We start from the raw sequence: 26,148 nt of genomic DNA on the forward strand, positions 1-26,148 counted from the left end.
CATCTTCCCATTCAGCCCTGACCAAAGCCCCATAATGTTGGAGGGAGTGGGGGGTAGGAGAGGCACCCATTTGATGATAAATGCCCACCTAAGGTCCTCAATTTTCCTCCATGGCCATAAAATGTTGTGCAGTGGCAGACAGGCAAGAGTGAGAAAGTTGTCCTTTTAAATGACTTTGGTGAAAAGGCAGAAGGTGCCATGTCATACAGTCATGGAGGTTTACAGCATGGAAACAGGCCCTTCGGCCCAACTTGTCTATGCCACCGTTTTTTTTGAAACCCCTAAACTAATCCCAATTGCCTGCATTTGGCCCACATCCCTCTATATCCAGCTTACTAATGTAACTATCTAAATGCTTTTTAAAAAAACAAAATTGTACCCACCTCTGCTACTACCTCTGGCAGTTTGTTCCAGACAATCATTACCATCTGTGTGAAAAAATTGCCCCTCTGGACACTTTTGTATCTCTCCCCTCTCACCTCAAACCTATGCCCTCTAGTTTTAGACTCCTCTACCTTTGGGAAAAGATATTGACTATCTAACTGATCTGTGTCCCTCATTATTTTATTGACCTCTATAAGATCAGGGCCATTCCCCCTCCAATCCATCCACTAAATATTCATTCCACGTAAATGTCTCCCCACCTGGCCTCCAAAGCCTAGATCAGTCCCTTGGCTGCTGATCTTTCACTATCCTCAAGGCCCAGGAACTATCTGGGTCCAGTCGCCTTTTTCGAGGAGTCTTCTTCTGATCCAAGCAGTGCCCATTACATCAGCTCCGACGAAGGGTCGTCCAGACTTAAAATGTTGGCTCGATTCTCTCTCCAAAGATGCTGTCAGACCTGCTGAGATTTTCCAGTATTTTCTGTTTTTGTTTCTGAACTCTTACTCTGCTATAGATCAGCTGGAGCTGACAGCCGATCGGACTGGGCAGCAGCCCTCCAGGGTTGTTCTCACTGAGGGGCAGAAGTCCAACACTCAGCTATTTAAGGCCTCTTGGAGCACATCATTGCTGCAGGGCGGTCTTTTCTAAGGCCCGTCAGTTCGGAACCGACTTTTTAATGGGGAACGAACAGTACATATTCTCCACCCTTACCCCACAGACTCCACCCTATAAAATCCAGCACACTCCTTTAAAAACAAACTTATATATATATGGGGCAGCACTGAGGATAGCACTACTGCCTCACAGCACCAGGGACATGGGTTCAATTCCTGGCTCGGGCCAGTGTCTGTGCAGAGTCTGCACATTCTCCATGTGTCTGCATGGGTTTCTTCTGGGTGCTCGAGTTTCCCCCCACAGTCGAAACCGTGCTGGTTAGGTGAAGTGGCCATACTAAATTTTCCCTCAGTGTACCCGAACAGGCGCCAGGAAGTTTAAAGTTTATTTATATATTCGTCACAAGAAAGGCTTACATTAACACTGTAACAAAGTCACTGTGAAATTCCCCTAGTCGCTACACTCTGGCGCCTGTTCGGGTCAATGCATCTAACCAGCTGACTTTCACAGTAACTTCATTGCCATGTTAATGTAAGCCGACTTGTGACATGGATAAGTAAACTTTAACTAAATTTTTTTGAAATATATATATATATATATATATATAAATAATCATCTTGACCATTGCGCACTGTTACTGTTGAATTCCCATTTGGCAGCTAAAGATGGCTGAAGTAATTGCTGACTTTAATATTTGAACCTTTGGTGACAGAACATCATCGAGGGTGTTAAATGAAGGAGCACTTCATTTTCCCGGAAAAGTGACTCAATTCAAGCCTCACAATGCCGAGTTTAACTCATCTCATGTTCGAGTTAATGGATAAGGATAGCGCCCTTTGGGAAAACCATTCACCGTTGCCACTGCTGTTTTTAAGTTATTTAAGCTTTTGCTGCGAAATTCAATTTCACAACAGCACAGATTGCACATTTTAATGATGATCAAGATTTATCTTCTCTTCTCCCCCCACACCTCCCCCAGACCCTGCCGATCCCACAGCCACAAGTCAGGGATGAAAAATGGATTTCAGTGGCACCACTTTAGAAATCATTCCATCCTCTACTCAACATCTGTGACAAAAAAAAGCAAACGACACTAAAGCAGGAGGATACTGCTCGATTATTCCGCTGTAATGGCCTTCAACCACGGGTAATATCTGCTTCAATGATTTCTACACAGAAGGTGATTCAGTCGTACCTGCAAGACATGGCTATGGTCATATCAAGCTACATGAAAAGCTGAAACTGAACTGGCTTGCTTTAAATAGCTAGCAGTTGCTATGGGAACCAATAACTGGAATGCCATGCTGAGAAAGATGTTTGGGCTCAATTGTTATTGCAATATTTAAATAGCAGCACAGAATTCAATTCACTTGTTTTCAGGGCAGAATGAACCAAAGGTTTAGCACATTAAATTTAATTGAAACCAGAATGTCCCTCATGCTGCAACCCAACAAGAAAATCGTAACCGCACCCTGGAGCTTAAGGGAAAGTTACCATCGACCATTCATCTATTGTGATATTTTTGTCAACATCTCACTTTGATTTGGGTCTACAAATTCATTCTAATCCAGTTCATAAGATATGGGGGCAGAATTAGGCCATATGGCCCATTGAGTCCGCTCCGCCATTCAATCATGGCTAATAAGCTCCTCATCCTCATTTTTATTCCTGCTCCCCATAACCCTTCAGTCCTTTCATTACCAATTTAAAATCTGTCTCAGTCCTCCTTAAATTTACTCAGTGTCCCAGCGTCCACTGCACTTTGGGTTAATGAATTCCACAGATTGGAGAAGTACCCCAACTTGGTTTTAAATTTGCTCCCCCTTATCCTTAGACTAAGACCTCTCAATTAACAAACCCATATTTCTGACAATCTTCTAGTTCAATCTTCAAAACAGATTATTTCGTGATAAGCAATGATATAATACATTGCTTCACAATATACAAATAAACATTCCATTTCATGGTGGAGATCATAATGGAAATACATGACTTCAACTAATTCTGAAGGCTAAGTTATGGTTTTAATTCAGCTCAGGTGTGGAGTTGTCATGGGGAATAGGGATTTACGTTGGACAGCACAAAATGCTGTCATCTCATAGAAAGTTGTTTGGGCTTGATTGTTATTGCAACATTTAAATAGCAATGTGGAATTCAATTCATTTGTTTTCAGGGCAGAATGAACCAAAGGTTTAGCACATTAAATTCAAACAGCTTTAATCAAAACCAGAACTTCATGCTGTAACCCAACAAGTAAAGTGTAACCTGTAAGCTCATAGTGTTACAAAGATTTTTTCCTTTAAAGATACCAGGGGGGCGACTTCCACGCCCCCAAAAAAGTGTCCAACAGATGGGAAAATAAAAGGCTTTCCTGCCCATTTTTTGGGAGAGCTGAGTTTCATGACCTTATGGCCACAGAGATCTCAGGCAATTCATGCCAGTAGGTGGGGGTGGGCGGGGCCTAAACTTGCTGGAGAGGCCGGCAGCAGAGTGCTCAGGGGCCATCGGGCATGCACCGATCTCCCAGTATATTGGGAGATTTGTTGACATTCCCCCTCCCCATCCCCACCACTCTCGATCTCTGGCCTACTTATCACCGACTCTGACCTCTCTATTGGGCAACGCCACCACTAGCCCCCAGCAACCCCCAAACTGAGTGCTGAGTGCCCCTTCCCTCCCACTTCCCCCACCCCCGTTCACCCAACCGACAAGGTCGGAAATCCAAGTGAGCTTGGACAATACTGTCCAGAGCTCGCTAGAAGGATTTAAATTACCTGCTGAATATTTAAGTCTGCCTCGTGCTCCCATGCAAGCTGATTACGTTGAATAAAATGGCCCAGGAAGATCGTGACCTGCTGGCTGTTGGACGAGAATCTGATCTCTTTGGGTCCCACTTAAATTTCCTGCCCTGCTACACTGGTCCAGTAGCGTACCGGGATGAGAAAATCATAGCCAGTTTTTCCAATCCTGCTTTTTTTGGCTGGATTTTGAAAAAAGATAAAAAGTTAAACAATGGAGGACCGTCAGCCAGTTATAATCTTGAAGATGCATTGCACCAAGTGGGATGAAAAGAAATCCCCACATCTCACTGAGGAACAGAAAAGACTTATCTCCCATGACTTTACACTATCTTGAAACTTTTCAAGTTTCTGAGACAAAATATCAAAATGTCTTGTTCTAAAAACAATGGGTCAGATTCTCCAGCCTCTCAACCAGTGGGGGATGGGATTCTCCCATCGCTGTCAATGGGAATTCCCATTAATGTCACCCCACACCAGCAGGAAACTATGGGCGGGGGTGCGTTGCTGGTGGGACCAGAGAATCCCACCAGTGTGAATGGCCAGAGAATACCAGCCAATGATCGTAGTAGACACATGTTAATTGAATTAATCTGGAATACACAGCCTGCAGGACTTTGAGAACTATTTACCAAAATCAGACATCAAAATGCTGTACTGCAAGGCTATAAAGAAGCTGTCTTTCTCCCTTGGAAGTATTGCATCGGATTTGCAAAGTAACTATCCTGAGAACAGAAATCCACTGCAAACTGAGATCTTTTAAGGACAAAATGGGACAATCTTCTGTATACAACCACACCCAGGAAGATAACAGAACAATGCAGCTGCAACATGAAATCACCACACCTTGACCAGCCAAAGGACAGCTAACCATATACATCTTCTACATGAACTGAATTTAAGCCTATTTTCTTATAGTATTTATTAATGTGTGTGTGGGCTCAGGAAATGTTTGTGACATATGAATGGTGGCTGCGTTTTAACTTATTTTCATTCAGTAAGTTGTTTCAATAAACTTTTCTTGTTCTTTGTTTAAACTCAGAAAACCTTGCAAGTAATACAATTCAGGGTGAGGGGGGGTGGCTAAGAAAGTTTACCCAGCTCTTAAGACAAACATGTTGGGGGGAGGATAAGATAGAGAAGGAAAGTGATAAGTAAAGTGAAGAAGGGCTGAGACTGCACTATCTCTATAGAATTGAGAAAAGTATACCTGCTTCTGGTTGTACAACAACATAACATTGAAGCCATTAGCCACAAACCATTTAAGGATTATTGTTTAAGTTTCTCAATACATGGTGATGGGTCTCTGTTATGGACAGGGACAAGATGGAACTGAAACTCCCAGGGGTGGGGCTTTCCAGCCATGCTCACCCCAAGACTGGAAAGTCTCACCCAAGGCACCGGGACCTTTGCATGATCCATCCTCACCTGCTATGATTCCCGTGGCAGGTGGGACAGGAAAATTCCAGTCGAGTACTCTTCCCTTAATCTCGATAACAAGTGTAATTTTTCAAAAGAAAGATGTGTGTTTCTCAGTTCTGTAGGATTGGAATAACCAGCAACAAGCTTTTGTTGGTTTAATAAAAAGGATTATCTATTGACACTCTTACCTTGAAAGTCTAACACTGTAGCACTCACTCAACACACTTGAGAAAATAAAAGAAGGATAGAGGATAATGCATTTTTTCCGGTTACAAACAAGGCAACAGTTTGGAGTTTGCATGTTTGGCTCATCTTAGGAAAGGAGTGAACGCTGCAGTCCCAGTGAATAAGGCATTTTCATGCCTAAATGATAGTCTAGGTGGATTCAAATAGCTAAAGTCATACATCGAGGTTTTTGTAGAATTCTTTTGAAGAATTGGAAAGTTTAGCAAGTCAAAAAGTTATCACCTATATCTTCATAGTGAGAGTCAAGTATCGGTAGACTTGAAAAGGAACAGCTGGGATACTTTGACATATTTTGGGCAGCACAATGGCACCATGGTTAGCACTGCTGCCTCACAGTGCCAAGGACCCGAGCTCAATTCACGGCTTGGGTCACTGTCTGTGTGGAGTCTGCACATTCTCCCCTCATCTGCGTGGGCTTCTTCCGGGTGCTCCAGTTTCTTCTCGCTGTCCAAAGATGTGCGGGTTAGGTTGATGGGCCATCCTAAATTGCCCCTTAGTGTCAGGGGGACCAGCAGGTAGGTAGGGTATGGGGATAGGGCCTGGTGGGAGTTTGGTTGGTGCAGACGCAATGGACTGAATGGCCTCCTTCTGCACTGTAGGATTCAATGATACGGCAATCTTTAGGCTTTTTAAAAGATGTAAATATGGCTGCCTGCTTCTGCTGTTATCTATGTAATTGCTGTCAACAAACTGACCTGGTTTCTCCTGGTTCTTGGGATAATAATCATAATCTGAAGACTGTTTCAATCACATGATCAATGTTTCTATGATCCACTGAAATGATTTAAAGTTAGAAGCCAATGCTATAAAATGGAGAAAATGGTAGCCATTTACACCTGTGTATGCTATCACAGCTTTCTCTATGGCTCTCACTGCTGGATTTTGAGCTCAGTGACAGCATAACTTCGGAGTCTATGGGCGGATTTTACGGCCTCACTCGAGTGAGACAGAAATTCCCACCCGAGGTCCACAGAGGTTTCCATTGTCAGACCTTTGCCCGCCCCGAGTCCGAGGCAGGTGAGGTGACAGACTTCCGGCCTATACATTTTAAGTAAGTTCACAAAACAAAATTAACAGATGGTTTTCGTCTTGACATGTCCATTCATGGGGAACCATGCCTATGGTCAGTCAGAAACTTTCCAGAGACTTGAAGTAGTCAGTGCAAAAATTTCAAAAGTCACTGAACTCTCAGCAGCCATCTTAGGTCATCTTTCAATATCTATTTTCAAAAAAAGAAGGGTAGTTTTCATCAAATCATACAATCCCTACAGTGCAGAAGAGGCCATCAATTCTGCACTGACCCTCTGACAGAGTATCTTACCCGGGCCCTCTTCCCTGCCCTATCCCCAAAACTCTGTGCATTTCCCATGACTAATCCATCCAATTTACACATCTTAGGACATTAAGGGGCAATTTAGCATGGCCAATCCACCTAACCTATACGTCTTTGGAGCATAGGAGGAAACCAGAGCACCCGGAAGAACCCACGCAGACACAGGGAGAATGTGCAGACTCCGCACAGACAGTGACCCAAGGCCAGAATTGAAACCAGGTAGCAGTGCCAATCATTGTACCACCATGCGACTGTTAAATTAGAAAATTCTATATTGAATACTTTCCATGTTCAAAGTAATGAATATGTCACGTCATTACTAGGCATGACAATCCTTAAAATTTCAGTTGGGATTCTAACTACTGTATAGAAGACATGAGCACTATCAAGAGACTGATCACCAGAAGCTGTCCCATATCCTAGATGCTCCTTTAAAAATGGTAGTGATTGCATTTTCAGCAGGATGCCTGACAAACCCATTTTGAACTTCTTCCCTCACCAAATTGTAAAATCAAAATTCGTCATTACTATTCTACACTGGCCACTGTGATGCATGACAAATTTCAATTGAAGTAGATAAAGAAACCCTCATCAGATTACCATTTGCAAAGCTATTGGTATTATTCAGGCTATTGATCTACTCTCAGGACGTGTAATCTGTACACTGAAGTACGAGTCTATTCAGTTGCTATAATTCTGTCTGTTGCGATATCCGGTTATAGAGGAATTAGGGAATTGCATTTAAAAGATTTCTTTTTTTAAATTAACAAATTTTCTCATTAATTGACCATGAGAAATTACAAAATAACCCGGAGGTAACTGAAAAGAACTGAATTTAATCTTAGCTGCAAAAGCTGTTAATGGGGGTGATGGCCCAGTCGTATTTTTGCTAGACTATTAATCCAGAAAGTCAGCTCATGTTCTGGGCACCCAGGCTCGAATCCCATCATGACAGCTGGTGGAATTGGAATTCAATAAAAGACACCCGGAATTAAGAATCTAACGATGGTTATGAAACCATTATCGATTGTTGGAAAACCCCATCTGGTTCACTCATGCCCTTCAGAGAAGGAAATCTGCCATCTTTGACTGGTCTGGACTACGTGACTCCAGAGCCACAGCAATGTTTTTAACTCTCAACTGGTCTCGGGCAATGAGGGATGGGCAATAAATGCTGGCCAGCTAGTGATGCCCATGTTCCATAAATTAATTTAAAAAAATCACAACCTGACATATTCAAAACTTTATTGTAGACTTTTTTTAATTCATTTAAGGGGTGTGGACTTCACTAGCGAGGTCAGTATTTATTACCCATTTCTAATTGGTCTTGAGAAAGTTGTGGTGAGCTGCCTTCTCGAACTGCTAATGTTCATGTAACGCAGGTACACACACAGCGTTTTTAAGGAGGGAATTCCAGGTTAGTAATCCAGCTACAGTGAAGGAACAGGAATATATTTCCAATTCTGGATGTTGTATGACTTGGAGGGAAACTACAAAGTGGTGATGTTACGATGTACATGTTTCCCTTGTCCTTCTGGGTGGGTTTGGAATGTGTCTACCTAAGGAGCCTTGGTGAGTTCCAGTAGTAAATCTTGTCGATGGCACACACTGCTGCCACTGTGCATCGGTGATGAGGGACTAATGGATGGGGTGCCAATCAAGAAGGCTGCTTTGTCTTGGATGGTGTGAATGTCGGAGCTGCACTCATTTGGACAATTGGAGAATATTCCATTACGTTCCTAACTTGTGTCTTGGAGATTATAGACAAGCTTTGAGAGTCAGGAAGTGAGTTACTCGCTGCAGGATTCTAGCTACTGACCTGCTATGGTAGCACAGTATTTATATGGCTAGTCCAGTTCAGTTTCTGGTCAATGGTAAACTCCTAGAATGTTGATAGTGGGGGATTCCGCGATAGGGTGATATCACCATTAAACGTAAGAGAAAGTGGCTAGAATCCTTCTTTTTGGAGATGGTCATTGCCTCGCACTTACATGTTGGCTATTTGCCACATGTCAGCCCAAACCTGGATTTGTCTAGGTCGAATTGCATTTGGACATGAACTGCTTTACTATCTGAGGAGTCACAAAGATTGCTGCACATTGTGCAGTCATTAGTGAATATCCTCACTTGTGACCTCACAATGGAATAAAGTCACTTGTGAAGTAGCTGAAGATGGTTGGACCTCTATGACACAACCCTGAGGTACTTCTGCAGTGGTGTCCTGAAGCTGAGATGACTAACCTCCAACAACCACAACCAACTTGCTTTGTGCTAGGTATGACTCCAGCCAGCAGAGAGATTTCTCCCCGATTCCATTCACTCCAGTTTTGCTAGGGTCCCTTGATGTCACATTCAGTCAAATGCTGCTTTGATGTCAAAAGCAATCATTCTCATCTCACCTCTGGAGTTTAGCCCTTTTGTCCATGTTTCTTATGCCTAAGGACCTTTCAGCAAACCACCTGGGATTGCACAGAGAGATTTCAAAAGAAGCTGCAGGAATTCTACTTGCATATAAGTCAACCTTGCTCGTGGAGTCCATGATTCTACTAAGGCGATAGCTTCCCAAACACCAGACCCTCAACATGAATGGTACCCCTTTCAAGCCCTAATAGCTGAAACATCAGTCTTGAAAACAAAATTGAACTACAGACGCTGGATATATATCATTTGTTGAAGTCACGATGGAGAAGGAGAGTCACATAAGCCAAGACTTTAGCCCTTTAAGCTGTTTAATATTATCTCTTTGAGTTATGCAGTCAGTGCTGTTTAATATCCAACTAGCAGGCCACATAGAAACAAGCACTATTCATGTTGGAGTACCGACCCATCTAACCTGACTCTACTTGAAGATTTTGTATTCTTGCCTACAGAGCTGATACCATCTCTCCGTGTCTACTCCATCTTGCAACATCAATGTCACCTGAAGAAGCCATTTTTACAACACCAGTGCTTAGCCAATGTTACAATCTTAGTTCATGTTACTACTGGATGGGAAGGTCCCAGAATGGAATCTTAGCTCAGAGGATGGTTAAGTGAGTTGGCAATGCTAAATTGCCCCTTAGTGTCCAGGTAGGTTGGGTGAAGTAGCCATGGTAAATGCGTGGGGTTACAGGGTTTTTTTTGAGATTTGGTGTAGACTCAATGGGCTGAATCGTCTCCTTCTGCACTGTAGGGATTCTACAATGATTATCTATGACTGTGATGTTTTACTTTATACTTAGAAAATGTGGAGGAACAGAGTTTTAGGACTGCTAATTAAGTTTTAACAAGATAAAGACATTTATTAAACATAAAAAGTTTGATTATAATACAGCAGCAGGTGGTCAGGAAGGCGAATGGGATGCTGGCCTTCATAGCGAAGGGGATTGAATATAAAAGTAGGGAGGTCTTGCTGCAGCTGTATAGGGCATTGGTGAGGCCTCAGCTGGAGTACTGTGTGCAGTTTTGGGCGCCGCACCTGCACAAAGATATTTTGGCCTTGGAGGGAGTGCAGAGGAGGTTTACTAGGCTGATACCGGAGTTGAGGGGGTTGAGCTATGAGGAGAGGCTGAATAAACTAGGCTTGTACTCGTTAGAGTTTAGAAGAATGAGGGGAGATCTCATTGAGACGTATAAGATGATGAATGGGATAGATAGGATAGAGGTGGAAAGACTCTTCCCGCTCAAAAAAGACAGTAGGACTAGGGGGCACAGCCTCAAGATAAAAGGGGGGCGGTTTAGAACGGAGTTGAGGAGGAACTTCTTCACTCAAAGGGTGGTGAATCTCTGGAATTCTCTGCCCGTTGAAGTGGTGGAGGCTGCCTCGCTAAATATTTTTAAGACGCGGGTTGATGGGTTTTTGATAAGAGAGGGGATTAAGGGTTATGGGGAGAGGGCGGGAAAGTGGAACTGAGCAGCGACAGATCAGCCATGATCTTATTGAATGGCGGGGCAGGCTCGAAGGGCTAGATGGCCTACTCCTGCTCCTATTTCTTATGTTCTTATGTTCTTATTCCTCCTATATTCATAAACGTGCAAAGATTTCATGGATAACACCCCATTTTGAAACCAATTGGCCAATGCCACTCAATCTCTATGGATTTTTCCTCAAATTCCCCCAGATGACTGAGTGTTTCCAAACTCCACACTCAAAAAGATATACTCAAAAATCTTATTTCAAGCAATATTTTCCAACAGCTCCTTTCACTAGGAATTGATCTCCAGATAATCCAACTGTCCTTTCAAACAAAGCTTCCTCTTCACTGTTTTAACAAGAATACACCTCCAGGTTTTCCAACTCTCCTTTCAGGATCCCTTTATCTTGAATGCTTTTACACAAACTTTTGAGATCTGGCCACAAATTGCTCCAGAATCATTCCAATTAATGCTTCACAAGCTGAAGTAAGATTTCACAAACCTTAGAATCACTTCAGATATCTTTTCTGGCTTTACACTGGCTAACTCCTTTTCAGCTCTGTCTGTGGCTATAATGAATAGTAAGTAGTCTGTTTTAATTCCAGTTTCTTCTGTTCCTTTACCTGCAGGCTTTTTGGAAACTGCTCTTCATTTTTCTCATGTCCTTAGCTAACCAACCATTCTTTACATTTCTGGCACTTCCTTTGATTCTTACTCCATTGTATGTCTTTTGCTCTGGCAAAGCTGTAAGAGATGTTCCATCTCTCCCCTCAAAACTCCTTCTACTCTGGCTTTCAGTGAAAACTAAGCTCAGAAAGGTCTCCTCCCCAAAGATATCGCTGGTTGCTAAGCATCCTCTCAATGCCCCTCCATATTTGTTTACTTCTTGCACGTCATAAACCTCTCTAAGCACAATAAGAACATAACTTGAACAGAAAGCAAACATCTCCATACACGCAAACACCTTTGTTTATTATGAATCTAACTGGTGTTTTGCCCTTTCTTACTCAAAAACACAAAATTAAATCTTAAATCTGTTCCTTATTACTAATATTTAACAATACAAATATAGGTCATTTAAACTTTGTTTTCCTGACACCAGCTGACCATGGAAGGTCTGTCTACGTGAAAGATTACCTCTTTAAGCTCTGACTTTGGGACTCTGGAACTCATGTAAATCAATATTCCTTTTCTCTGTGCAAACCTCCTTTCTGTTATCCCTCCCTTTACTATGTGAACGTAGAGAGGGACAGTGCAAAGATTCCCTTTCAAAAGCTTTTTGAATGTACAAACTAAACTAACCTTCTGAGTTACTCCCAATTCAAATTTACTGTGGGGTTTAAAAAATAGTATATTACTGCTTATTCCCTGAAAGAAGCAAATTCAAAATATGTTCTAGTTATGGACAGGTTGTAAGAGGAGAAAAGTACTGTTTGAACCGATTCCCCCCTACACCCTCCGTGCAATACCTGCAAAAATTGATATATATAAGATATATGGGTGGATGACTAAAAACATAGTTAAAGAGGTAATTCTTAGAGTGCCCCTATAAGGAGGATGGTAGTAAAGGAGTGAAGAGGTTTAAGGATGGAATTCCAGAGCTTAAGGTCCAATTAAAATGTGAGTTGATCAAGAGGCCAGAATTAGAGGGTGCAGATATATTGAAAGGTTCTGGAGCAAGGGGAGATTACAGAGATAGGGAAGACAAAGCCATGGAGTGACTTGAAAAAAGAATTGATGAGAATTGTAAAGTCATTGCATTGCCTAGCAGGGACCTGATGTAAGTCAGGAAGTAGAGGGAAAATGGCGGTGAAAGGGAATCAATGTGAGTTAGGACATGAGCAGCCGAAATTTGGATGACCTCAAATTTATAAAATGAAAAATATAGGAAACGGGTGAGGAGTGTGATGGTATAACCAAGCCATGTGACCTTCCTTCTCCACAGCAAGTTTAGCAAAAATGTGTTTATTCCAGTGTTAATTGTAGTTTCAACAAAGACATGGATGAGAAATTTGTCTACAGGTAAACTGAGGAAAGTGCAGTGTCAGGTGATGTGTTAAGAGATGGTTTAGTGATAATATGAATATGTAGTCAGATGCTCTTTTCAGTGTCATAATAAGATATCAAGTTTACAAACAATCTGGTTCAGCCTCATTCAGTTGCATGGGAAAAGGATGGAATTGGTGATGAGTGAGCACATTTTGTACCAGGGACCAAAGTCACTGGTTTCCATCTTACCCCACTATTTAGCTGAAGAAAATTTCTGCTTATCTAGTACTGGATGTCAGACAAGCATGTTGACAAGTTAGAGAGCAGAGGGGATGAGAGTCATGCTGTGAAAGCTTTTCTTCTTGAACTCACCAGGACAGATGCAAGAATACCAAATTTCAAAGGGAATGACAATTTATACTGCATGAGAAATTGGTGCTGACTGGTTGGCAAGTCAGCTCTGGTTAGTTGAGATGTGATCTGGACAAATATACCAGGGGATTATTGCTCCCATGTTTTTGTTTATTCAACAAAGTGCAAAGTTTGGACATATGCCTTTCGTCTGCCAAGGGGAGGTCCCATATGAACATACGTAGCTTCTAGCAAATGTAAATGAATTTACCTTGTAAGCACGACTGATAATTTCAGATTGGTTACTATTGTAATTCTTAGCACACTTGAGATTCTGCAACTAGACAGCATTTGTTGAACATGTGACATTAGAATAATGGGTTCTCTACCACTGTCTACTACATGTCTACCATTACTGGTCAATTTATGCTTTGTAATTTCTACAGCTCCACGCACTACAAGACTGGCCTTATTGGTAATCTTGTAAAAAAGGACCCAAGCTCACTGTGTAAGTTTGACTTTGAAATAGGGTATGTCTGCTTATTGGAAATCACTGCTCTCTGTGTATCACAGATGCTCATGAATGGGCCAGAAAACTATCTCTTTCAGACCAGAAGAGTGCCCAGTCTACCTCTAACTGAGCCACTGATACCAAGAGCATTATTTTCATCTAATTACCGTCAAGCCAAAAAGATGTCCTGGAGGCCAGAAGCCAAAAAGATATCCTGGTGATCTCACAAATGTGTAATGTGGTATGTGAATTTCAGTGCCAGAGTAATGACCATACGAAACCAACGCATGCTTGTAAAACTCAAGAGGGTGGAATTTTCCAGTCCCACCCACCATGGGGAGGGGTGGTCTATGCAAATGTCCATTGACTGCTGGCAGGATTTTCTGGTCTTGATGCGAGCATGGCTGGAAAATCCCACCCAAAATTTAATGTCTCACTTTCTTTGACTTATTGTTGTGTTGCTGCTGACAGTACATTGCAAATGTGGGGATAGAAAAGACTATCTCCTTTACAATAGCATTGGAGAGAGATAGGATCAGACAAGTTAGAAAAGTGTTTAATTGGAGTAAGGAGAATAATGAGGTATCAGGCAGGAAATTGGAGGCTTAAACTGGAAAGAGGTTTTTCAGAGAAATGTACAGAAGAAATGTGGCAAATTTTCAGGGAATATTTGTCTGGTGTTCTGCAAAGCAACGTTCCAATGAGACAGGGAAGTTATGGTAGGTTACAGGAACCGTGGTGTACAAAGGCTGTAATAAATCTAGTCAAGGAGAAAAGAAAAACTTACAAAAGGTTCAGAGAGCTAGGTAATGTTAGAGGTCTAGAAGAGTATACAGCTAATACAAAGGATCTTAAGAAGGAAATTAGGAGAGCCAGAAGGGGTCATGAGAAGGCATTGGCAGGCAGGATTAAAGAAAACCCCAAGGCATTCTACAAATATGTGAAGAGCAAGAGAATAAGACGTAAAAGAATAGGACCTATCAAGTGTGATGGTGGGAAAGTTTGTATGGGACCGGAAGAAATAGCAGAGGTACTTAATGAATACTTTACTTCAGTATTCACTATGGAAAAGGGTCTTGGTGGTTGTAGTGCAGACTTGCAGTGGACTGAAAAGCTTGAGCCTGTAGATGTTAAGAAAGAGGATGTGTTGGAGTTTTTGATAAGCATCAATTAGGTAAGTCACCAGGACTGGATGTGATGTACCCCAGGCTACTGTGGGAGGTGAGGGAAGAGATTGCTGAGCCTCTGGTGATGATCTTTGCATCATCATTGGAGGCAGGGGAGGTTCCGGAGGATTGCGGATGTTGTTCCCTTATTCAAAAAAGGGAGTAGAGATAGCCCTGGAAATTATAGACCAGTGAGTCTAACCTCAAGTGATTGGTAAGTTGATGGAGAAGATCCTGAGAGGCAGGATTTATGAACATTTGGAGAGGTATAATATGATTAAGAATAGTCAGCATGGCTTTGTCAAAGGCAGATCATGCCTTATGAGCCTGATTGAATTTTTTGAAGATGTGACTAAACACATTGATGAAGGAAGAGCAATAGATGTAGTGTATATGGACTTCAGCAGGCATTGGATAAGATGCCCCTTGCAAGGCTTATTGAGAAAGTGAGGGGGCATGGGATCCAAGGATTGCTTTGTGGATCCAGAACTGGCTTGCCCACAGAAGACAAAGAGTGATTATAGACGGGTTATATTCTGCATGGAGGTCAGTGGAGTGCCACAGGGATCTGTTCTGGAACCCTTACGCTTTGTGATTTTTACAAATGACCTGGAAGAGGAGGTGGAGGGATGTGTTGGTAAGTTTGCTGATGACACAAAGGTTGGAGGTGTTGCAGATAGTGTGGAGGGATGTCAGAAGTTGCAGCAAGACATTGATAGGATGCAAGACTGGGCGGAGAAGTGGCAGATGGAGTTCAACCCAGATAAGTGTGAAGTGGTTCATTTTGGCAGGTCAGATAGGATGGCAAAATGTAACATTAATGGTAGGACTCTTGGCAGTGTGGAAGATCAGAAGGATCTTGGGGTCTGAGTTCATAGGATGCACAAAGCAGCTGCGCAGGTTGAGGCTGTGGTTAAGAAGGCGTATGGTGTGCTGGCCTTCATCAATTGAGGAATTGAGTTCAGGAGTCGAGAGATAATGTTGCAGCTATACAGGACCCTGGTCAGACCCCACTTGGAGTACTGTGCTCAGTTCTGGTCGCCTCATTATAGGAAGGATGTGAAAGCCATAGAAAGGGTGCAGAGGAGATTTACAAGGATGTTGCCTGGATTGGGCAGCATGCCTTATATGGATAGATTGAGGGAGCTTGGCTTTTTCTCCTTGGAGAGACAAAGGATGAGGGGTGACCTGATAGAGGTTATAAGATATTGAGAGGTATTGATCGAGTGGATAGTCAGAGGCTTTTTCCCTGGGCTGAAATGGTTGCCACAAGAGGACACAGGTTTAAGGTGCTGGAGACTAAGTACAGAGGAGATGTCAGGGGTAAGTTTTTCACTCAGAGTGGTGGGTGCATGGAATGGGCTGCCAGCAACGATGGTGGAGGCAGAATCAATAGGGTCTTTTAAGAGATTTTTAGATAAGTACATGGGACTTAGTAAGATAGAGGGCTATAGGTAAGCCTGATAATTTCTAAGGTAGGGACATGTTTGGAACAACTTTGTGGGCCAAAGGGCCTGTATTGTGCTGTAGTTTTTCTATGTTTCTAATACATAGGGAGTAGCAAAATGGCCCATCGTAATGTATACAAACAATCTGTACAAATAATCTATCATTGGAAATCTTGAGCTCAGTGCTCATCCTTACAGTAAGTTATATTCTGAACATAATTTAAGAGGTGAACTGGCCTACATACAAGGACAAAACATGAAATTAAAATGGAAAATGCTGCAAATACTCAGCATGTTGCAGCCAGCATCTGCAGAGATTGAAACAGAGTTAGCATTTCAAATCAATGGCCTTTCATCAGAAGTGAAAGCAGATATTTAATACATTTTAAGCAAATATAAGTCTGCAAAAGTTGAAGGGGAAGGGAGGAAAAAACAATGGGGGAGGGTGGAGGGTAAAAGTGATTGAGTGACAAAAGGGATGATGGTGCTATAAGGTAAGGAAGGAAACAAGAGGAATCTACTGACATTGTAAATGGCAACTGTGCAACCACTAGCAACAAAGCATAAAATCTTAGTGCCATTCAGCCCATTGAGCCTGCAATGACAACAATCCCACCCAGGCCTCATGCCCACAACCCTTGCATTTACCCAAGCCAGTCCAAAGATGTATGGGTTAGGTTGATTGTCTATGCTAAATTATCCCTTAGTGTCCCAAGATGCATAGCTTAGTGGGATTAACGTGTAATTATGTCAGGATATGGGGATAGGGCCTGGGTGGGATTATGGTCGATGCAGACTCAATGGGCCCAATGGCCTCTTTCTGCACTGTAGGGCTTCTATGATTTCTTCTATGATTCAGTGCCCCTGACACTAGGGTGAATTTAGCTCGGCCAATCCACCAAACCTGCACATCTTTGGACTGTGGGAGAAAACTGGAGCACCCAGAGGAAACCCACTCAGACACACGGGGAACATGAAAACTCCACACAGACAGTGACCCAAGCTGGGAACCGAACCCTGGCCCCTCGCACTGTGAAGCAGCAGTGATAACCACTGTGCAACCGCGCCGCCCATGCTGTCTGAAAAATAAATGGGAGTTGTGGTAATGGCCTGAAGATTTTGAAAATCAATGAGTTTTGAAAATTGTAAGTGTTTAATTCAAAGGTGAGTTGCTGTCTCTCCAGTAGCAACTTTTAACATGCTCTAGAGTTCTAAAATTGTCCCAATACTTCAGGTGTATTGAGAAAGAAAGAACACAGATACAAGTGGAATACATTCAGCTCAATGTATGAATTTCATTTCTCATACTCTGGCAAATATTTCCATGATGAAGAACGCGATTGACAGCCTTTGGACTGAAGAAAGGAAACAAGGGAGTTCAAGGAAGGGCTGTGTACCAGGTCTCCAGCAAGATACAGAGTTATTTGGCTTAAAACCTCATCTGTGCCAAAGCTAGGAATTCATAGAATCATAGAATCTACTGTGCAAAAGGAGGCCATTCAGCCCTCGAGTATGCACTGACCACAATCCCACCTAGGCCCTAACCTCATAGCCCATGCATTTACCTTAGCTAGTTCCCCTGATAATAAGGGGCAATTTAGCATGGCCAATCCAGCTAACTTGCACATCTTTGGACTGTGGGAAGAAACTGGAGACCTGGAGGAAATCCACACCAACACGGGGAGAATGTACAAACTCCACACAGACAGTGACCCAACCATGGTCCCTGGTGCTGTGAGACAGCGGTGCTAACCCCCATGCCGGTCCATTCCTTGGGGCTCTCCAATTAGCCACACAAATTCAGCAGAAGCATGGCGGAAATCCCATTTATTTGGAGTAAGCGGAGTTTCTGCCGATCTTTCACTGAGTATTTTGCTACCAATTAGATAAACCTTGAAATAATTCCCTTTACAGACTGCACAAAGTAGACCTAAACCTAAATACTTCTATAGTCTTGTCCGATGTATTCTACTTTAATAATAGCCCAGCCAGGAGTTAAACTGGTTGGGGAACCCATTCTCAGAAAGAGAAAGAAAAGCGACTGATTTCAGAAATTATTTTACTTTGAAGTTTAATTCATGCGACATCCATGTCAAAAAAAGAAAAAGAGCACATTTATGTAATACCTGTCCTCTTCGCTGACACCGCAAAGTGCTTTGGAGCCACAAATTACTTTTGAAGTGTTGTTTTGTTAGTAAACATAGAACTAATTTATGCATAGCCAGATTCCCACAAATTAAAGCAAAATAAATGACCATAAATTTGTACTGTTGACATTATAGGCCAAGAAATCTGCAGTTTCCCTTCTGTTTTGCGATCAGTGTGACAGGATCTTTTAGCTTCACCTCAGTGGGAGACAAGAGACTCAATTTAATACCTAACCCAAAGGGATGTAGTAATGTGTCAATCTAGATTACATGCTCACATTCTGAAGTAGGGCTTCAGGGGCTTGATCCTGCAGCATTTTGACTCAAGTGTGCAAGTTCTACAACTGAGGCACATTTCCATCCCCATATCCTCTTGATCATCAAAACCACCTGCTTCCAGCTCCAAAACATTTTCCTCCATTGTTGAGCTTCTCATTCATACATTTATCAACTCATGATTTGAGTGCTGTCATTTCCTTGTCGACTTCCTGTCATTTACACTATATAAAGCACAACTCATCCAAAGGTTTGTTATGCAAATCCTATCCCATACCAAATGCAGTTTGACAATCACTTGCAGCCCTGCTAACTTATAGTGACACCCAATCGACTAAAGTACTAAAATTTAAAATCTTTGGCCTTTTTTTATGTCCCTACAATCTTTCAGACTTATCACCCATCCCAAAAAGTTTATTCCTCGGAATTTGACTTTCTTTTCATCTTTCAGTGATGGATAAGCCATCTGTAACTAAAGTCTCACCCACTGAAATTTCTTCTCTGAAGTCTTCCCCTTTCTACCTCCTGTTGGACGTTGGTTGCGACTGGCTAACAGTTATGGAGACACAAACATGTGTGAACTGGTTTATTGTATGAATATAACTATCTACAGATATACATGGCTACACCTATTACTCAGTCTTGAGGTTTCTCCTGTTAGACTCTTAGTCATGATGTGGAGTTGCAGCATTGGACTGCGGTAGGCATAGTAAGAAGTCTCACAACACCAGGTTAAGGTCCAAAAGATTTATTTGGTAGCACGAGCTTTTGGAGCGCTGCCCCTTCATCAGGTGAGTCAGGTGAGTCATCAGGTGGTTAGCACTGCTGCCTCACAGTGCCATAGACCAGAGTTCAATTCCAGCCTTGGGTGACTGTGTGGAGTTTGCATGTTCTCCCCATGTCTGTGTGGGTTTCCTCAGGGTGCTCTGGACTGTGGGAGCAAAGCAGAGCAGTGGGAGGAAACCCAAGCAGACATGAATTTGGCATGCTGAGATCTTGTTACAAAGTTCTGTAGCTAGCTAGATGACTGCATGCGAACAAGTCTTGTCATAGATTGAACTGTACTTTGGTAGAGATTTTGTACTTCAGGGTGATAAGCCATAAGAAAAGCTTGTTGGTGCGATGTCACATCAATACTAAGTCTTATTGCCACAAAACCCCCTCTGCTGAAGATTCTGGATAAGGTCATTATTAAGATGCTTGCGCTCAAAGCATACAGTCCTCACATTAAACTGAGGGTGATCCATTAATCTGCTGGATGGTAGTGTAGGTGATTCTGATTGATAGAGTTAATAAGAAGCTAATTCAAATAATTATTTTCAACTGAAGCATGTAGAGCAAGTTAACACCTTAAATGCTTGAGTGGGCTCATTCCCACTCCTTGAGAGGAATTTTCCCCCCAGAATTTTAAGGCCAGGATTTTCCAGCTGTTCAAACCCCTCCACTGCCAGTGAGGACAGAGAATTTAATGCTCAGCCAAACCTCTGTTCACTGCAGTGGGATCAGAAAATCTTCTTGTCATGAACGCCCAGAAAATTCCACCCTAAGTATCATATGGGTTTTTTTTACACCTGTTATTTGGGCGGGTTTAGCACTGCAATCATAAGAACATAAGAAATAGGAGCAGGAGTAGGCCATCTAGCCCTTTGGGCCTGCCCTGCCATTCAATAAGATCATGGCTGATCTGAAGTGGATCAGTTCCACTTTCCCGCCGGCTCACCATAACCCTTAATCCCCTTGTCTATCAGAAATCTATCTATCCGTGACTTAAATATATTCAATGAGGTAGCCTCCACCACTTCAATGGGCAGAGAATTCCAGGGATTCATCACCCTTTGAGTGAAGAAGTTCCTCCTCAACTCTGTTCTAACCTCCTCAACTCTGTTCTAATCTTCCCATCTTCCCACATTCTCAAGGAGATTCGCACCAGTGGAGGTGGGGGATAGGCAAAGTGTGTGTAGACAGCCCAAGCTTGATGGGAAACCGGCTTCAGAGTACTCAGGTACCATTGTGCACGGTGCCCCGATCTCTCAGTGAACTGGGAGACCACCTTCCACCCCTTCTCCCCTGCAGACATCAGACAACACCATCATCAGAGGCATGTTCTCCCCACGCACCAGCACAGGTTGCCAGCATGGAGGCATCAGGAGCCTCCCGATGAGTTCATAAGAACATAAGAAATAGGAGCAGGAGTAGGCCATCTGGCCCTTCGAGCCTGCCCCGCCATTCAATAAGATCATGGCTGATCTGTCGTGGATCAGTTCCACTTTCCCACCCTCTCCCCATTACCCTTAATCCCCTCTCTTATCAAAAACCCATCAACCTGCTTCTTAAAAATATTTAGCGAGGCAGCCTCCACCACTTCAACGGGCAGAGAATTCCAGAGATTCACCACCCTTTGAGTGAAGAAGTTCCTCCTCAACTCCGTTCTAAACCGCCCCCCCTTTATCTTGAGGCTGTGCCCCCTAGTCCCACTGTCTTTTTTGAGCGGGAAGAGTCTCTCCACCTCTATCCTATCCATCCCATTCATCATCTTATACGTCTCAATGAGATCTCCCCTCATTCTTCTAAACTCTAACAAGTACAAGCCTAGTTTATTCAGCCTCTCCTAATAGCTCAACCCCCTCAACTCCGATATCAGCCTAGTAAACCTCCTCTGCACTCCCTCCAAGACCAAAATATCTTTGCGCAGGTGCGGCGCCCAAAACTGCACACAGTACTCCAGCTGCGGCCTCACCAATGCCCTATACAGCTGCAGAAAGACCTCCCTACTTTTATATTCAATCCCCCTCGCTATGAAGGCCAGCATCCCATTCGCCTTCCTGACCACCTGTTGCACCTGCAAGCTGGGTTTTTGCGACTCATGCACAAGGACCCCGAGGTCCCTCTGCACCGTCGCCTGCTGCAGTTTTTCACCCCGTAAGTAATAGTCCTTCCTACCATTCTTCCTACCAAAGTGGACCACCTCACACTTGCCAACATTAAATCCCATTTGCCATTTCCTGGCCCATTCGCCCAGCCTATCTAGATCCTTCTGCAGACTCTCCACACCCTCCGCACAATTTGCCGTTCCCCCAATCTTGGTGTCATCAGCAAATTTTGACACTCTACACTCGGTTCCCTCCTCCAGATCATCTATATAAATGGTAAAAAGCTGAGGCCCCAGCACCGAACCCTGGGGCACTCCACTAGTCACCACTAGTTCCCTAACAGACCCCTTTAGCCCTGCTCTTGCATTGCCCTCCCTACAACCCCCATTGCAGAGCCCCCCAACATTGCGTGTACACCTCTTCCCACCATAGCCTACTCTCACCCAGGCCCCAACCTTCCACTCAAGTCCCCTCCCCCATTGGGCCCCAGCATAGATATAGTGCCCAACTGGGCATTGCCAAGATGCCAGGTAGTCACTGCCCGATGGACACTGCTTAGCCATGCCCCTGGCCACCTGAGGGCTTCAGTGTCCTCCAATCCTCTCCAGCATCACCCATTTAAAGTTTATTTATTAGTGTCAGAAATAGGCTTACATTAACCCTGCAATTATGTTACTGTGAAAATGCCCTAGTTGCCACACTCTGGTGCCTGTTCAGGTACATTGAGGGAGAATTTAGCATGGCCAATGTGCCTAACCAGCACATCTTTCAGACTATAGGAGGAAACCAAAGCGTTTGGAGGAAACCTACGCAGACATGGGGAGAACGTACAAACTTCACACAGACAGTGACCCAAGCTGGGAATCGAACCCAGGTCCCTGGCATGTGAGACAGCAGTGCTAACCACTGTACCCCCGCTGGTGAGGAGGGAAAACAGCTGTGAAGCAGAAGATGCCATGCAGGGCGTGTTAATGTCGTTCAAATGAAGATATTAATATGCAAATTGGCTTTGCACCCTGCCTGGAGGCAAAGCTGGTCTCATCAGCAAAATAAGGCTGGGAACATCGCATGATGCCAAACCGGGCACGAATCCAATTTTTGGCCTCACGTGCAATCTTACCAACTAGTCGTGCCAATCAGCCAGTAAGATTTCGCCCAAGAGTTTGTTCTATCATAAATCATGGTTGATCTGCCCCTTAACTCCACTTATCCACCATGGTTCCAGATTGATTAATATTCTTACTTAATAGAACATAACAATCCTCAGTTTTAACATTTTCACTGACATAGGCTCAGTGGTTTTGTGGGGAGAAGGCTCTTGATTTCTACAACCTGCGTGTGAAGAAGTGCTTCCTTACATCACCACTGAATGTTTTAGCCCTAATTTTAAAGTATTGCTGTCTTGTTCTTGGTTTCCTCGCCAGAGGAAATAGTTTATTTCTATTTGCTCAAACAATTTCTTTAACCATCTGAGGCACCTCAATTTGATCACTCCCTAATCCTCTATACTCAAGGGATGCAGCTCTTCATGTGAAGTCTAACCACAGCTGTATACAACTGTGGCATCACTTCCATCTGTCTGTATTCCAGCCCCTTGTGGATAAAGGCTAAAACTCCATTTGTCTTTTCAATTATTGTAGTACTTACATGCAGCTGTGGACCTCTAAATCTTTCTGCTGTTCCAGGGTTCCTAGTTTTTCACAATTTTGAAGATTCTTAGATTCAAAGTGGATGACTGCACACCACCTGTTACAGTTCTGCCCACTTAATTTACCAATGATCCTTTGCAATTTGCTGCTCGACTGACAATACTTTTTGTGCTACCTAAATTATTGTCAACAGCAAATTTGAATACATGGCTCTTTATTCCTTATCTAAGGTATTGATAGGTTTAATGCAAAGCTGAGGCTCTAGTACAGATCCTTAGGTGATTTCACTAGTCTCATCCTGAGAATTGGAATGCATAACCATAGTCTCCAAACTAACTCTTCATCCATGCAAATAGATTGGTTCCATTTGACTGTACTTTCATTTTTGCTCAGTCACTTGTGTGGAAATTTGTCAACTTGTTTTATTTAATTCCCTAGAAAGATCTTGTGCCGGAATGAGTACCCCGCCATCTGAGCCAGAAACTCCAGGTTTGGATATCCAAGGAAGGGATATTCACAACATGGCCAAACAGGTTGACTGTCAGCTTATAAATCCTTCCAATGGCAGGCAGTAAAAGTGGGATTACTGGTTAGCCGGGCGATGTAAAGAAATTTCAGCCGCTACAATCACTGCCCATAACTCCTGGCAAAAAACATATATGTAAAAGTGTATGTTGCCACATCAAACCAGAGTCTTTATGGGGTTGTGGGGGAGAGGGAGTTTGGTTGGCTCTGTTGACTGGATAGTTTGCACGGATCAGATTGGTGCCAATACTATGTGGAGAGGATGTTTCCTTTTGTGGGAGAACCTAGAATTAGGGGTCACTTATCTAAGATGGAGACGAGGAGAAATATTTTCTTTAAGAGGATTTGAGAGTCTTTGGAACTCTCCTCAAAAGGCAATGGAAGCAGAGCCTGAATATTTCCAAGGCAAAGCTAGATAAATTCTTGATAAGAAAGGAGCTGAAAGGTTATTAGGGGTAGGAAGATGGGGGGTGAAATATAATTAGGTCAACCATGATTTTATTGAATGGCGGAGGAGGCTCAAGGGGCCAAGTGGTCTACTCTTGCTCCTAACTTGTATGTGCTTGTGTTTGATTCCTGTTCTGGTGAATTCAGGACCTACCTTCTTGTCCTACTTGTGACTGAGATAATGGCACTGAGGATCGATCATACCTCTGGGCAGAAAAATGAAAAAGAAAAAATAACATCACAATCTCTTAAAGTTAAGTTTATTTATTAGTCACAGGTAAGGCTTACATTAACACTGCAATGAAGTTTAGTAACCGCCATAGTAACCTCATCAATTCAACTAGGTTAGTTAGACATGGCTTACACTTCACAAATCCATGCTAACTCTGATTAAATCTCACCTGTCCAAGTGAATGGTTTAAACTGTGGCAGAATCTGACCACGTGTTAATTAACCTGAGTTTGTCTGCTTCTTACATTTTTCATTCATGTGAAGTCTTTCATTTCTCATCTTGATTTATGCAAAACAACATAATTATTCAGATCTAATTGGACAATTCCCCCTCCAACCAACAAAAAGGCTGGCAGAAATGTGGAATGAAAAGGTCATGCTGCCATTACATTATTCAGAATTGGGAAAATCTATCGCAATTGACTATGTGAGAGAACAGTAATGTGTGACAACCAGTTGTGCTTGTTCCTTATACTCAGCCATACAGGTCAGAATCACTAGATGTCACCCTGCAACTGGATAGAAGTCTTGAATTCAAGAATTTTAGCACTTGTCACGTAAAAGCTATTTCTCAGTGTGTAAGAATATTAATGGGGCTCTGCAGAACAGGCAGCAAGAGAAGACACCTGACAAATTCATTTAACAGTGCTGTACTTTGTGTCTTCTTATTTCTTAAGAGTTGTCAAGCTCAATTTTAATAAAGAAGAATTCAAGAAGCCCTGGACAGGATTGAAGGCAGACAATTTCTTTATCAGTGCTTCGCATGCTGAAACATATTTTGTTCTCTGTCTTTCTTATATCTTTATATTCTGTTATGTGCCAGCTCATTTTTAATGTCTGTGGGTGTGGAGGTAGAGCTGTGTTCAACCTGGTCTGTGCCTTTAATGTAGCTGTTGAAATGACCCTTTTGAGAATCGGTTTGACCAGCCACACCCTAAAACTCATTACTTCTGTAGATGGTCTCCCACCCGTTACATGAGCAGTTGCTCAAATTCTCTTTCTAGGTAGGCGCTAGTTTATCATGAGGTCAACAGCAGCAAGAAAGAACTAACTTTCTTCCTCCAAACTGCAATTTTTAAAGATTTTATGGAACAACAATACAACACAAATGAAAAAAGTTTGATTTTTTTTATTCATTCATGGGAATGAGCATTGCTGGCTGGCCAGCATCTATTGACCATCCCGAGTTGCCCTTGTTCAGAGGGCAGTTGGGAGTCAACCACGTTGCTGTGCCCTGGAGTCGCATAAGTTAAAGCTTATTTAAGAACATAATAAGAACATAAGAAATAGGAGCAGGAGTAGGCCGTCTAGCCCCTCGAGCCTGCCCCGCCATTCAATAAGATCATGGCTGATTTGTCGTGGCTCAGTTCCACATTCCCGCCCTCTCCCCATAACCCTTGATCCCCTTGCCTATCAAAAATCTATCAACCCGCGTCTTAAAAATATTGAGCGAGGCAGCCTCCACCACTTCAACGGGCAGAGAATTCCAGAGATTCGCCACCCTTTAAGTGAAGAAGTTCCTCCTCAACTCCGTTCTAAACCGCCCCCCCTTTATCTTGAGGCTGTGCCCTCTAGTCCTACTGTCCTTTCTGAGCGGGAAGAGCCTCTCCACCTTTATCCTATCCATCCCATTCAACATCTTATACGTCTCAATGAGATCTCCCCTCATTCTTCTAAACTCTAACAAGTACAAGCCTAGTTATTCAGCCTCTCCTCATAGTTCAACCCCCTCAACTCCGGAATCAGCCTAGTAAACCTCCTCTGCACTCCCTCCAAGGCCAAAATATCCTTGCGTAAGTACGGCGACCAAAACTGCACATAGTACTCCAGCTGCGGCCTCACCAGT

This window comes from Carcharhinus amblyrhynchos, chromosome 29 (assembly GCF_965287045.1).
Source record: "Carcharhinus amblyrhynchos chromosome 29, sCarAmb.v2.hapA, whole genome shotgun sequence".
NCBI classification, from domain to species: domain Eukaryota; kingdom Metazoa; phylum Chordata; class Chondrichthyes; order Carcharhiniformes; family Carcharhinidae; genus Carcharhinus; species Carcharhinus amblyrhynchos.